This window comes from Calliopsis andreniformis, chromosome 11 (assembly GCF_051401765.1).
Source record: "Calliopsis andreniformis isolate RMS-2024a chromosome 11, iyCalAndr_principal, whole genome shotgun sequence".
NCBI lineage: Eukaryota > Metazoa > Arthropoda > Insecta > Hymenoptera > Andrenidae > Calliopsis > Calliopsis andreniformis.
The window spans coordinates 13,927,376-13,942,436 of record NC_135072.1 but is presented as its reverse complement, the minus strand read 5'-3'; positions in this window follow the sequence as shown (position 1 = coordinate 13,942,436).

The following is a 15,061-nucleotide window of genomic DNA, read 5'->3' as shown; positions in this document are numbered from 1 at the left end:
CCCTAACAATTCGATCTGGTGGAACAACGCCCTAGAGTGAAGTCTAGGTTGCCTGGAACGTACAAATGACCATCACTTTCACACGGGTTGCAATTATTCCAGTTATAGGATGGAAAGACTGTTGTATTTTTATTGCATTTTATGCTTCAGGCGTTGACTTCTGAGGCCGTAGCTATTCGATGTGGTGGAAGAACGCCATAGAGTGAAGCCTAGGTTGCCCGGAACGTAAAAATGACCATAACTTTCATACTGGTTGCAATTATCCGTTTTATAAGATGGAAGAACTGTTGTATTTATATTGTATTTTATGCTGCTGGCGTTCACTTCTTAGGCCCTAACTATTCGATCTGGTGGAACAACTACCTGGGGTGAAGCCTAGGTTGCCGGAACGTAGAAATGACCATAACTTTCATACTGGTTGCTATTATTCGTTTTATACGATGGAAAAACTGTTATATTTATATTGTATTTTATGCTTCTGGCGTTGCCTTCTTAGGCCCTAACTGTTCGATCTGGTGGGACAACGCCCTAGAGTGAAGCCTAGGTTACCCGGAACGTAGAAATGACCAGTACTTTCACACTGTTTGCAGTTATTCCTGCTATACGATGGAAAAACTGTTGCATCTTTATTGAATTTTATGCTTCTGGCGTTGACTTCTAAGGCCCTAACTATTCTATCTGGTGGATCAACGCCCTAGGGTGAAGCCTAGGTTGCTCCGAATGTAGAAATGACCATAACATTCACACTGGTTGAAATTATTCGTTTTATACGATGGAAAAACTGTTATATTTATATTGTATTTTATGCTTCTGGCGTTGATTTCTTAGGCCCTAACTATTCAATCTGGTGGAACAACGCCCTAGAGTGAGGCCTAGGTTGCCCGGAACGTAGAAATGACCATCACTTTCGCAATGTTTGCAATTATTCATTTTATACGATGGAAAAGCTGTTGTGTTTATATTCTATTTTATGCTTCTGGCGTTGACTTCTAAGGCACTAACTATTCGATCTGGTGGAGCAACGCCCTAGAGTGAAGCCTAGGTTCCCCGGAACGTGGAAATGACCATCACTTTCAAACTGGTTGCAATTATTCCTGTTATAGGATGGAAAGACTGTTGTATTTTTATTGTATTTTATGCTTCAGGCGTTGACTTCTGAGGCCGTAGCTATTCGATGTGGTGGAAGAACGCCATAGTGTGAAGCCTAGGTTGCCCGGAACGTAGAAATGACCATAACTTTCATACTGGTTGCAATTATTAGTTTTATATGATGGAAGATCTGATGTATTTATATTGTATTTTATGCTGCTGGCGTTCACTTCTTAGGCCCTAACTATTCGATCTGGTGGAACAACGTCCTGGGGTGAAGCCTAGGTTGCCGGAACGTAGAAATGATCATAACTTTCACAGTGGTTGCCATTATTCGTTTTATACTATGGAAAAACTGTTCTATTTATTTTGTATTTTATGCTTCGGGCGTTGACTTCTAAGGAACTAACTGTTTGATCTGGTGGAGCAACGCCCTAGAGTGAAGCCTAGGTTGCCCGGAACGTAGAAATGACCATAACTTTCACACTGGATGCTATTATTCGTTCTATACGATGGAAAAACTGTTATATTTATATTGTATCTTATGCTTCTGGCGTTGACTTCTTAGGCCCTAACAATTCGATCTGGTGGAACAACGCCCTAGAGTGAAGTCTAGGTTGCCTGGAACGTACAAATGACCATCACTTTCACACGGGTTGCAATTATTCCAGTTATAGGATGGAAAGACTGTTGTATTTTTATTGCATTTTATGCTTCAGGCGTTGACTTCTGAGGCCGTAGCTATTCGATGTGGTGGAAGAACGCCATAGAGTGAAGCCTAGGTTGCCCGGAACGTAAAAATGACCATAACTTTCATACTGGTTGCAATTATCCGTTTTATAAGATGGAAGAACTGTTGTATTTATATTGTATTTTATGCTGCTGGCGTTCACTTCTTAGGCCCTAACTATTCGATCTGGTGGAACAACTACCTGGGGTGAAGCCTAGGTTGCCGGAACGTAGAAATGACCATAACTTTCATACTGGTTGCTATTATTCGTTTTATACGATGGAAAAACTGTTATATTTATATTGTATTTTATGCTTCTGGCGTTGCCTTCTTAGGCCCTAACTGTTCGATCTGGTGGGACAACGCCCTAGAGTGAAGCCTAGGTTACCCGGAACGTAGAAATGACCAGTACTTTCACACTGTTTGCAGTTATTCCTGCTATACGATGGAAAAACTGTTGCATCTTTATTGAATTTTATGCTTCTGGCGTTGACTTCTAAGGCCCTAACTATTCTATCTGGTGGATCAACGCCCTAGGGTGAAGCCTAGGTTGCTCCGAATGTAGAAATGACCATAACATTCACACTGGTTGAAATTATTCGTTTTATACGATGGAAAAACTGTTATATTTATATTGTATTTTATGCTTCTGGCGTTGATTTCTTAGGCCCTAACTATTCAATCTGGTGGAACAACGCCCTAGAGTGAGGCCTAGGTTGCCCGGAACGTAGAAATGACCATCACTTCCATACTGGTAGCAATTATTCGTTTTATACGATGGAAAAACTGTTGTGTTTATATTGTATTTTATGCCTCTGGCGTTGACTTCTAAGGCACTAACTATTCGATCTGGTGGAGTAACGCCCTAGAGTGAAGCCTAGGTTCCCCGGAACGTAGAAATGACCGTCACTTTCAAACTGGTTGCAATTGTTCCTGTTATAGGATGGAAAGACTGTTGTATTTTTATTGTATTTTATGCTTCAGGCGTTGACTTCTGAGGCCGTAGCTATTCGATGTGGTGGAAGAACGCCATAGTGTGAAGCCTAGGTTGCCCGGAACGTAGAAATGACCATAACTTTCATACTGGTTGCAATTATTAGTTTTATATGATGGAAGATCTGATGTATTTATATTGTATTTTATGCTGCTGGCGTTCACTTCTTAGGCCCTAACTATTCGATCTGGTGGAACAACGTCCTGGGGTGAAGCCTAGGTTGCCGGAACGTAGAAATGATCATAACTTTCACAGTGGTTGCCATTATTCGTTTTATACTATGGAAAAACTGTTCTATTTATTTTGTATTTTATGCTTCGGGCGTTGACTTCTAAGGAACTAACTGTTTGATCTGGTGGAGCAACGCCCTAGAGTGAAGCCTAGGTTGCCCGGAACGTAGAAATGACCATAACTTTCACACTGGATGCTATTATTCGTTCTATACGATGGAAAAACTGTTATATTTATATTGTATCTTATGCTTCTGGCGTTGACTTCTTAGGCCCTAACAATTCGATCTGGTGGAACAACGCCCTAGAGTGAAGTCTAGGTTGCCTGGAACGTACAAATGACCATCACTTTCACACGGGTTGCAATTATTCCAGTTATAGGATGGAAAGACTGTTGTATTTTTATTGCATTTTATGCTTCAGGCGTTGACTTCTGAGGCCGTAGCTATTCGATGTGGTGGAAGAACGCCATAGAGTGAAGCCTAGGTTGCCCGGAACGTAAAAATGACCATAACTTTCATACTGGTTGCAATTATCCGTTTTATAAGATGGAAGAACTGTTGTATTTATATTGTATTTTATGCTGCTGGCGTTCACTTCTTAGGCCCTAACTATTCGATCTGGTGGAACAGCTACCTGGGGTGAAGCCTAGGTTGCCGGAACGTAGAAATGACCATAACTTTCATACTGGTTGCTATTATTCGTTTTATACGATGGAAAAACTGTTATATTTATATTGTATTTTATGCTTCTGGCGTTGCCTTCTTAGGCCCTAACTGTTCGATCTGGTGGGACAACGCCCTAGAGTGAAGCCTAGGTTACCCGGAACGTAGAAATGACCAGTACTTTCACACTGTTTGCAGTTATTCCTGCTATACGATGGAAAAACTGTTGCATCTTTATTGAATTTTATGCTTCTGGCGTTGACTTCTAAGGCCCTAACTATTCTATCTGGTGGATCAACGCCCTAGGGTGAAGCCTAGGTTGCCCGGAACGTAGAAATGACGTTAACTTTCATACTGGTTGCAATTATTCGTTTTATACGATGGAAAAACAGATCTATTTATTTTGTATTTTATGCTTCAGGCGTTGACTTCTGAGACCGCAGCTATGCGATGTGGTGGAAGAACGCCATAGAGTGAAGCCTAGGTTGCCCGGAACGTAGAAATGACCATAACTTTCATACTGGTTGCAATTATTCGTTTTATATGATGGAAGAACTGTTGTACTTATATTGTATTTTATTCTGCTGGCGTTCACATCTTAGGACCTAACTATTCGATCTGGTGGAACAACGCCCCGGGGTGAAGCCTAGGTTGCCGGAACGTAGAAATGATCATAACTTTCACACTGGTTGCTATTATTCGTTTTATACGATGGAAAGGCTGTTCTTTTTATTTTGTATTTTATGCTTCTGGCGTTGCCTTCTTAGGTCCTAACTGTTCGATCTGGTGGAACAACGCCCTAGAGTGAAGCCTGGGTTACCCGGGACGTAGAAATGACCAGTACTTTCACACTGTTTGCAGTTATTCCTGCTATACGATGGAAAAACTGTTGCATCTTTATTGAATTTTATGCTTCTGGCGTTGACTTCTAAGGCCCTAACTATTCTATCTGGTGGATCAGCGCCCTAGGGTGAAGCCTAGGTTGCTCCGAATGTAGAAATGACCATAACATTCACACTGGTTGAAATTATTCGTTTTATACGATGGAAAAACTGTTATATTTATATTGTATTTTATGCTTCTGGCGTTGATTTCTTAGGCCCTAACTATTCAATCTGGTGGAACAACGCTCTAGAGTGAGGCCTAGGTTGCCCGGAACGTAGAAGTGACCATCACTTCCATACTGGTAGCAATTATTCGTTTTATACGATGGAAAAACTGTTGTGTTTATATTGTATTTTATGCTTCTGGCGTTGACTTCTAAGGCACTAACTATTCGATCTGGTGGAGTAACGCCCTAGAGTGAAGCCTAGGTTCCCCGGAACGTAGAAATGACCATCACTTTCAAACTGGTTGCAATTGTTCCTGTTATAGGATGGAAAGACTGTTGTATTTTTATTGTATTTTATGCTTCAGGCGTTGACATCTGAGGCCGTAGCCATTCGATGTGGTGGAAGAACGCCATACAGTGAAGCCTGGGTTGCCCGGAACGTAGACATGACCATAACTTTCATACTGGTTGCAATTATTCGTTTTATATGATGGAAAAACTGTTGTATTTATATTGTATTTTATGCTTCTGGCGTTGACTTCTAAGGCACTAACTATTCGGTCTGGTGGAGCAACGCTCTAGAGTGAAGCCTAGTTTGCCCGGAACGTAGAAATGACCATCACTTTCACACGGGTTGCAATTATTCCTGTTATAGGACGGAAAGACTGTTGTATTTTTATTGTATTTTAAGCTTCAGGCGTTGACTTCTGAGGCCGTTGCTTTTCGATGTAGTGGAAGAACGCCATAGAGTGAAGCCTAGGTTGCCCGGAACGTAGAAATGACCATAACTTTCATACTGGTTGCAATTATTCGTTTTATACGATGGAAAAACTGTTGTATTTATATTGTATTTTATGCTTCTTGCGCTGATTTCTAAGGCACTAACTATTCGATCTGGTGGAGCAACGCTCTAGAGTGAAGCCTGGGTTGCCCGGAACGTAGAAATGACCATCACTTTCAAACTGGTTGCAATTATTCCTGTTATATGATGGAAAAACTGTTGTATTTATATTGTATTTTATGCTTCGGACGTTGACTGCTAAGGCCCTAACTATTCAATCTGTTGGATCAACGCCCTAGAGTGAAGCCTAGGTTGCTCGGAATGTAGAAATGACCATAACATTCACACTGGTTGAAATTATTCGTTTATTACGATGGAAAAGCTGTTGCATCTTTATTGTATTTTATGATTCTGGCGTTGACTTCTAAGGCCCTAACTATTCAATCTGGTGGAACAACGCCCTAGAGTGAGGCCTATGTTGGCCGGAACGTAGAAATGACCATAATTTTCACACTGGTTGCTATTATTCTTTCTATACGATGGAATAACTATTATATTTATATTGTATCTTATGCTTCTCGCGTTGACTTCTTAGGCCCTAACAATTCGATCTGGTGGAACAACGCCCTAGAGTGATGCCTAGGTTGCCTGGAACGTAGAAATGACCATCACTTTCACAAGGGTTGCAATTATTCCTGTTATAGGATGGAAAGACTGTTGTATTTTTATTGTATTTTATGCTTCAGGCGTTGACTTCTGAGGCCGCAGCTATTCGATGTGGTGGAAGAATGCCATAGAGTGAAGCCAAGGTTGCCCGGAACGTAGAAATGACCATCACTTCCATACTGGTAGCAATTATTCGTTTTATACGATGGAAAAGCTGTTGCATTTATATTGTATTTTATGCTTCCGGTGTTGACTTCTTAGACCCTAACTCTTCGATCTGGTGGAGCAACGCCACAGAGTTAAGACTAGGATGCCCGAAACGTCGAAATGATCGTTACTTTCGCACTGGTTGCAATTAGTCATGCTATACAATGGAAAAACTGTTGTATTTATACTGTATTTTATGCTTCTGGCGTTGACTTCTAAGGCCCTAGCTATTCGATCTGGTGGAGCAACGCCCTAGAGTGAAGCCTAGGTTACCCGGAACGTAGAAGTGACCATCACTTTCAAACTGGTTGCAATTAATCCTTTTATACGATGGAAAAACTGTTGTATTTTTATTGCATTTTATGCTTCCGGCGTTGACTTCTAAGGCCCTAACTATTCAATCTGTTGGAGCAACGCCCTAGGGTGAAGCCTAGGTTGCCCGGAACGTATAAATGACTTTAACTTTCATACTGGTTGCAATTACTCGTTTTATACGATTGAAAAACTGTTGTATTTATATTCTATTTTATGCTTCTGGCGTTGACTTCTTATGCCCTAACTATTCCATCTGGTGGAACAACGCCCTATGGTGAAGCCTAGGTTGCCCGGAACGTAGAAATGACCATAACTTTCACAACGGTAGCAATTATTCGTTTTAGACGATGGAAAAGCTGTTCTATTTATTTTGTATTTTATGCTTCGGGCGTTGACTTCTAAGGCCCTAACTATTCAATCTGTTGAAGCAACGCCCTAGGGTGAAGCCTAGGTTGCCCGGAAAGTAGAAATGACCATAACTTTCACACTGGTTGCAATTATTCGTTCTATACGATGGAAAAACTGTTATATTTATATTGTATCTTATGCTTCTGGCGTTGACTTCTTAGGCCCTAACAATTCGATCTGGTGGAACAACGCCCTAGAGTGAAGTCTAGGTTGCCTGGAACGTACAAATGACCATCACTTTCACACGGGTTGCAATTATTCCAGTTATAGGATGGAAAGACTGTTGTATTTTTATTGCATTTTATGCTTCAGGCGTTGACTTCTGAGGCCGCAGCTATTCGATGTGGTGGAAGAACGCCATAGAGTGAAGCCTAGGTTGCCCGGAACGTAGAAATGACCATAACTTTCATACTGGTTGCAATTATTCGTTTTATATGATGGAAAAACTGTTGTATTTATATTGTATTTTATGCTTCTGGCGTTGACTTCTAAGGCACTAACTATTCGGTCTGGTGGAGCAACGCTCTAGAGTGAAGCCTAGTTTGCCCGGAACGTAGAAATGACCATCACTTTCACACGGGTTGCAATTATTCCTGTTATAGGACGGAAAGACTGTTGTATTTTTATTGTATTTTAAGCTTCAGGCGTTGACTTCTGAGGCCGTTGCTTTTCGATGTAGTGGAAGAACGCCATAGAGTGAAGCCTAGGTTGCCCGGAACGTAGAAATGACCATAACTTTCATACTGGTTGCAATTATTCGTTTTATACGATGGAAAAACTGTTGTATTTATATTGTATTTTATGCTTCTTGCGCTGATTTCTAAGGCACTAACTATTCGATCTGGTGGAGCAACGCTCTAGAGTGAAGCCTGGGTTGCCCGGAACGTAGAAATGACCATCACTTTCAAACTGGTTGCAATTATTCCTGTTATATGATGGAAAAACTGTTGTATTTATATTGTATTTTATGCTTCGGACGTTGACTGCTAAGGCCCTAACTATTCAATCTGTTGGATCAACGCCCTAGAGTGAAGCCTAGGTTGCTCGGAATGTAGAAATGACCATAACATTCACACTGGTTGAAATTATTCGTTTATTACGATGGAAAAGCTGTTGCATCTTTATTGTATTTTATGATTCTGGCGTTGACTTCTAAGGCCCTAACTATTCAATCTGGTGGAACAACGCCCTAGAGTGAGGCCTATGTTGGCCGGAACGTAGAAATGACCATAATTTTCACACTGGTTGCTATTATTCTTTCTATACGATGGAATAACTATTATATTTATATTGTATCTTATGCTTCTCGCGTTGATTTCTTAGGCCCTAACAATTCGATCTGGTGGAACAACGCCCTAGAGTGATGCCTAGGTTGCCTGGAACGTAGAAATGACCATCACTTTCACAAGGGTTGCAATTATTCCTGTTATAGGATGGAAAGACTGTTGTATTTTTATTGTATTTTATGCTTCAGGCGTTGACTTCTGAGGCCGCAGCTATTCGATGTGGTGGAAGAATGCCATAGAGTGAAGCCAAGGTTGCCCGGAACGTAGAAATGACCATCACTTCCATACTGGTAGCAATTATTCGTTTTATACGATGGAAAAGCTGTTGCATTTATATTGTATTTTATGCTTCCGGTGTTGACTTCTTAGACCCTAACTCTTCGATCTGGTGGAGCAACGCCACAGAGTTAAGACTAGGATGCCCGAAACGTCGAAATGATCGTTACTTTCGCACTGGTTGCAATTAGTCATGCTATACAATGGAAAAACTGTTGTATTTATACTGTATTTTATGCTTCTGGCGTTGACTTCTAAGGCCCTAGCTATTCGATCTGGTGGAGCAACGCCCTAGAGTGAAGCCTAGGTTACCCGGAACGTAGAAGTGACCACCACTTTCAAACTGGTTGCAATTAATCCTTTTATACGATGGAAAAACTGTTGTATTTTTATTGCATTTTATGCTTCCGGCGTTGACTTCTAAGGCCCTAACTATTCAATCTGTTGGAGCAACGCCCTAGGGTGAAGCCTAGGTTGCCCGGAACGTATAAATGACTTTAACTTTCATACTGGTTGCAATTACTCGTTTTATACGATTGAAAAACTGTTGTATTTATATTCTATTTTATGCTTCTGGCGTTGACTTCTTATGCCCTAACTATTCCATCTGGTGAAACAACGCCCTATGGTGAAGCCTAGGTTGCCCGGAACGTAGAAATGACCATAACTTTCACAACGGTAGCAATTATTCGTTTTAGACGATGGAAAAGCTGTTCTATTTATTTTGTATTTTATGCTTCGGGCGTTGACTTCTAAGGCCCTAACTATTCAATCTGTTGAAGCAACGCCCTAGGGTGAAGCCTAGGTTGCCCGGAAAGTAGAAATGACCATAACTTTCACACTGGTTGCAATTATTCGTTCTATACGATGGAAAAACTGTTATATTTATATTGTATCTTATGCTTCTGGCGTTGACTTCTTAGGCCCTAACAATTCGATCTGGTGGAACAACGCCCTAGAGTGAAGTCTAGGTTGCCTGGAACGTACAAATGACCATCACTTTCACACGGGTTGCAATTATTCCAGTTATAGGATGGAAAGACTGTTGTATTTTTATTGCATTTTATGCTTCAGGCGTTGACTTCTGAGGCCGCAGCTATTCGATGTGGTGGAAGAACGCCATAGAGTGAAGCCTAGGTTGCCCGGAACGTAGAAATGACCATAACTTTCATACTGGTTGCAATTATTCGTTTTATATGATGGAAGATCTGTTGTATTTATATTGTATTTTATGCTGCTGGCGTTCACTTCTTAGGCCCTAACTATTCGATCTGGTGGAACAACTACCTGGGGTGAAGCCTAGGTTGCCCGGAACGTAGAAATGACCATAACTTTCATACTGGTTGCTATTATTCGTTTTATACGATGGAAAAACAGATCTATTTATTTTGTATTTTATGCTTCAGGCGTTGACTTCTGAGACCGCAGCTATGCGATGTGGTGGAAGAACGCCATAGAGTGAAGCCTAGGTTGCCCGGAACGTAGAAATGACCATAACTTTCATACTGGTTGCAATTATTCGTTTTATATGATGGAAGAACTGTTGTACTTATATTGTATTTTATTCTGCTGGCGTTCACATCTTAGGTCCTAACTATTCGATCTGGTGGAACAACGCCCCGGGGTGAAGCCTAGGTTGCCGGAACGTAGAAATGATCATAACTTTCACACTGGTTGCTATTATTCGTTTTATACGATGGAAAGGCTGTTCTTTTTATTTTGTATTTTATGCTTCTGGCGTTGCCTTCTTAGGTCCTAACTGTTCGATCTGGTGGAACAACGCCCTAGAGTGAAGCCTGGGTTACCCGGGACGTAGAAATGACCAGTACTTTCACACTGTTTGCAGTTATTCCTGCTATACGATGGAAAAACTGTTGCATCTTTATTGAATTTTATGCTTCTGGCGTTGATTTCTTAGGCCCTAACTATTCAATCTGGTGGAACAACGCCCTAGAGTGAGGCCTAGGTTGCCCGGAACGTAGAAATGACCATCACTTCCATACTGGTAGCAATTATTCGTTTTATACCATGGAAAAACTGTTGTGTTTATATTGTATTTTATGCTTCTGGCGTTGACTTCTAACGCACTAACTATTCGATCTGGTGGAGTAACGCCCTAGAGTGAAGCCTAGGTTCCCCGGAACGTAGAAATGAACGTCACTTTCAAACTGGTTGCAATTGTTCCTCTTATAGGATGGAAAGACTGTTGTATTTTTATTGTATTTTATGCTTCCGGCGTTGACTTCTGAGGCCGTAGCTATTCGATGTGGTGGAAGAACGCCATAGAGTGAAGCCTGGGTTGCCCGGAACGTAGACATAACCATAACTTTCATACTGGTTGCAATTATTCGTTTTATATGATGGAAAAACTGTTGTATTTATATTGTATTTTATGCTTCTGGCGTTGACTTCTAAGGCACTAACTATTCGATCTGGTAGAGCAACGCTCTAGAGTGACGCCTAGGTTGCCCGGAACGTAGAAATGACCATCACTTTCAAACTGGTTGCAATTATTCCTGTTATATGATGGAAAAACTGTTGTATTTATATTGTATTTTATGCTTCGGGCGTTGACTGCTAAGGCCCTAACTATTCAATGTGTTGGATCAACGCCCTAGAGTGAAGCCTAGGCTGCTCGGAATGTAGAAATGACCATAACATTCACACTGGTTGAAATTATTCGTTTAATACGATGGAAAAGCTGTTGCATCTTTATTGTATTTTATGATTCTGGCGTTGACTTCTAATGCCCTAACTATTCGATCTGGTGCAGCAACGCCCTAGAGTGAAGCCTAGGTTGCCCGGAACGTAGAAATGACGTTAACTTTCATACTGGTTGCAATTATTCGTTTTATACGATGGAAAAACAGTTCTATTTATTTTGTATTTTATGCTTCAGGCGTTGACTTCTGAGGCCGCAGCTATCCGATGTGGTGGAAGAACGCCATAGAGTGAAGCCTAGGTTGCCCGGAACGTAGAAATGACCATAACTTTCATACTGGTTGCAATTATTCGTTTTATATGATGGAAGAACTGTTGTACTTATATTGTATTTTATTCTGCTGGCGTTCACATCTTAGGTCCTAACAATTCGATCTGATGGAACAACGCCCCGGGGTGAAGCCTAGGTTGCCGGAACGTAGAAATGATCATAACTTTCACACTGGTTGCTATTATTCGTTTTATACGATGGAAAGACTGTTCTTTTTATTTTGTATTTTATGCTTCTGGCGTTGCCTTCTTAGGTCCTAACTGTTCGATCTGGAGGAACAAGGCCCTAGAGTGAAGCCTAGGTTACCCGGAACGTAGAAATGACCAGTACTTTCACACTGTTCGCAGTTATTCCTGCTATACGATGGAAAAACTGTTGCATCTTTATTGAATTTTATGCTTCTGGCGTTGACTTCTAAGGCCCTAACTATTCTATCTGGTGGATCGACGCCCTAGAGTGAAGCCTAGGTTGCTCCGAATGTAGAAATGACCATAACATTCACACTGGTTGAAATTATTCGTTTTATACGATGGAAAAACTGTTATATTTATATTGTATTTTATGCTTCTGGCGTTGATTTCTTAGGCCCTAACTATTCAATCTGGTGGAACAACGCTCTAGAGTGAGGCCTAGGTTGCCCGGAACGTAGAAGTGACCATCACTTCCATACTGGTAGAAATTATTCGTTTTATACGATGGAAAAACTGTTGTGTTTATATTGTATTTTATGCTTCTGGCGTTGACTTCTAAGGCACTAACTATTCGATCTGGTGGAGCAACGCTCTAGAGTGAAGCCTAGGTTGCCCGGAACGTAGAAATGACCATCACTTTCAAACTGGTTGCAATTATTCCTGTTATATGATGGAAAAACTGTTGTATTTATATTGTATTTTATGCTTCGGGCGTTGACTGCTAAGGCCCTAACTATTCAATCTGTTGGATCAACGCCCTAGAGTGAAGCCTAGGTTGCTCGGAATGTAGAAATGACCATAACATTCACACTGGTTGAAATTATTCGTTTATTACGATGGAAAAGCTGTTGCATCTTTATTGTATTTTATGATTCTGGCGTTGACTTCTAAGGCCCTAACTATTCAATCTGGTGGAACAACGCCCTAGAGTGAGGCCTATGTTGGCCGGAATGTAGAAATGACCATAATTTTCACACTGGTTGCTATTATTCTTTCTATACGATGGAATAACTATTATATTTATATTGTATCTTATGCTTCTCGCGTTGACTTCTTAGGCCCTAACAATTCGATCTGGTGGAACAACGCCCTAGAGTGATGCCTAGGTTGCCTGGAACGTAGAAATGACCATCACTTTCACAAGGGTTGCAATTATTCCTGTTATAGGATGGAAAGACTGTTGTATTTTTATTGTATTTTATGCTTCAGGCGTTGACTTCTGAGGCCGCAGCTATTCGATGTGGTGGAAGAATGCCATAGAGTGAAGCCAAGGTTGCCCGGAACGTAGAAATGACCATCACTTCCATACTGGTAGCAATTATTCGTTTTATACGATGGAAAAGCTGTTGCATTTATATTGTATTTTATGCCCTCGGTGTTGACTTCTTAGACCCTAACTCTTCGATCTGGTGGAGCAACGCCACAGAGTTAAGACTAGGATGCCCGAAACGTCGAAATGATCGTTACTTTCGCACTGGTTGCAATTAGTCATGCTATACAATTGAAAAACTGTTGTATTTATACTGTATTTTATGCTTCTGGCGTTGACTTCTAAGGCCCTAGCTATTCGATCTGGTGGAGCAACGCCCTAGAGTGAAGCCTAGGTTACCCGGAACGTAGAAGTGACCATCACTTTCAAACTGGTTGCAATTAATCCTTTTATACAATGGAAAAACTGTTGTATTTTTATTGCATTTTATGCTTCCGGCGTTGACTTCTAAGGCCCTAACTATTCAATCTGTTGGAGCAACGCCCTAGGGTGAAGCCTAGGTTGCCCGGAACGTATAAATGACTTTAACTTTCATACTGGTTGCAATTACTCGTTTTATACGATTGAAAAACTGTTGTATTTATATTCTATTTTATGCTTCTGGCGTTGACTTCTTATGCCCTAACTATTCCATCTGGTGGAACAACGCCCTATGGTGAAGCCTAGGTTGCCCGGAACGTAGACATGACCATAACTTTCACACCGGTAGCAATTATTCGTTTTAGACGATGGAAAAGCTGTTCTATTTATTTTGTATTTTATGCTTCGGGCGTTGACTTCTAAGGCCCTAACTATTCAATCTGTTGAAGCAACGCCCTAGGGTGAAGCCTAGGTTGCCCGGAAAGTAGAAATGACCATAACTTTCACACTGGTTGCAATTATTCGTTCTATACGATGGAAAAACTGTTATATTTATATTGTATCTTATGCTTCTGGCGTTGACTTCTTAGGCCCTAACAATTCGATCTGGTGGAACAACGCCCTAGAGTGAAGTCTAGGTTGCCTGGAACGTACAAATGACCATCACTTTCACACGGGTTGCAATTATTCCAGTTATAGGATGGAAAGACTGTTGTATTTTTATTGCATTTTATGCTTCAGGCGTTGACTTCTGAGGCCGTAGCTATTCGATGTGGTGGAAGAACGCCATGGAGTGATGCCTAGGTTGCCCGGAACGTAAAAATGACCATAACTTTCATACTGGTTGCAATTATCCGTTTTATATGATGGAAGAACTGTTGTATTTATATTGTATTTTATGCTGCTGGCGTTCACTTCTTAGGCCCTAACTATTCGATCTGGTGGAACAACTACCTGGGGTGAAGCCTAGTTTGCCCGGAACGTAGAAATGACCATAACTTTCATACTGGTTGCTATTATTCGTTTTATACGATGGAAAAACTGTTATATTTATATTGTATTTTATGCTTCTGGCGTTGCCTTCTTAGGCCCTAACTGTTCGATCTGGTGGAACAACGCCCTAGAGTGAAGCCTAGGTTACCCGGAACGTAGAAATGACCAGTACTTTCACACTGTTTGCAGTTATTCCTGCTATACGATGGAAAAACTGTTGCATCTTTATTGAATTTTATGCTTCTGGCGTTGACTTCTAAGGCCCTAACTATTCTATCTGGTGGATCAACGCCCTAGTGTGAAGCCTAGGTTGCCCGGAACGTAGAAATGACGTTAACTTTCATACTGGCTGCAATTATTCGTTTTATACGATGGAAAAACAGTTCTATTTATTTTGTATCTTATGCTTCAGGCGTTGACTTCTGAGGCCGCAGCTATTCGATGTGGTGGAAGAACGCCATAGAGTGAAGCCTAGGTTGCCCGGAACGTAGAAATGACCATAACTTTCATACTGGTTGCAATTATTCGTTTTATATGATGGAAGAACTGTTGTACTT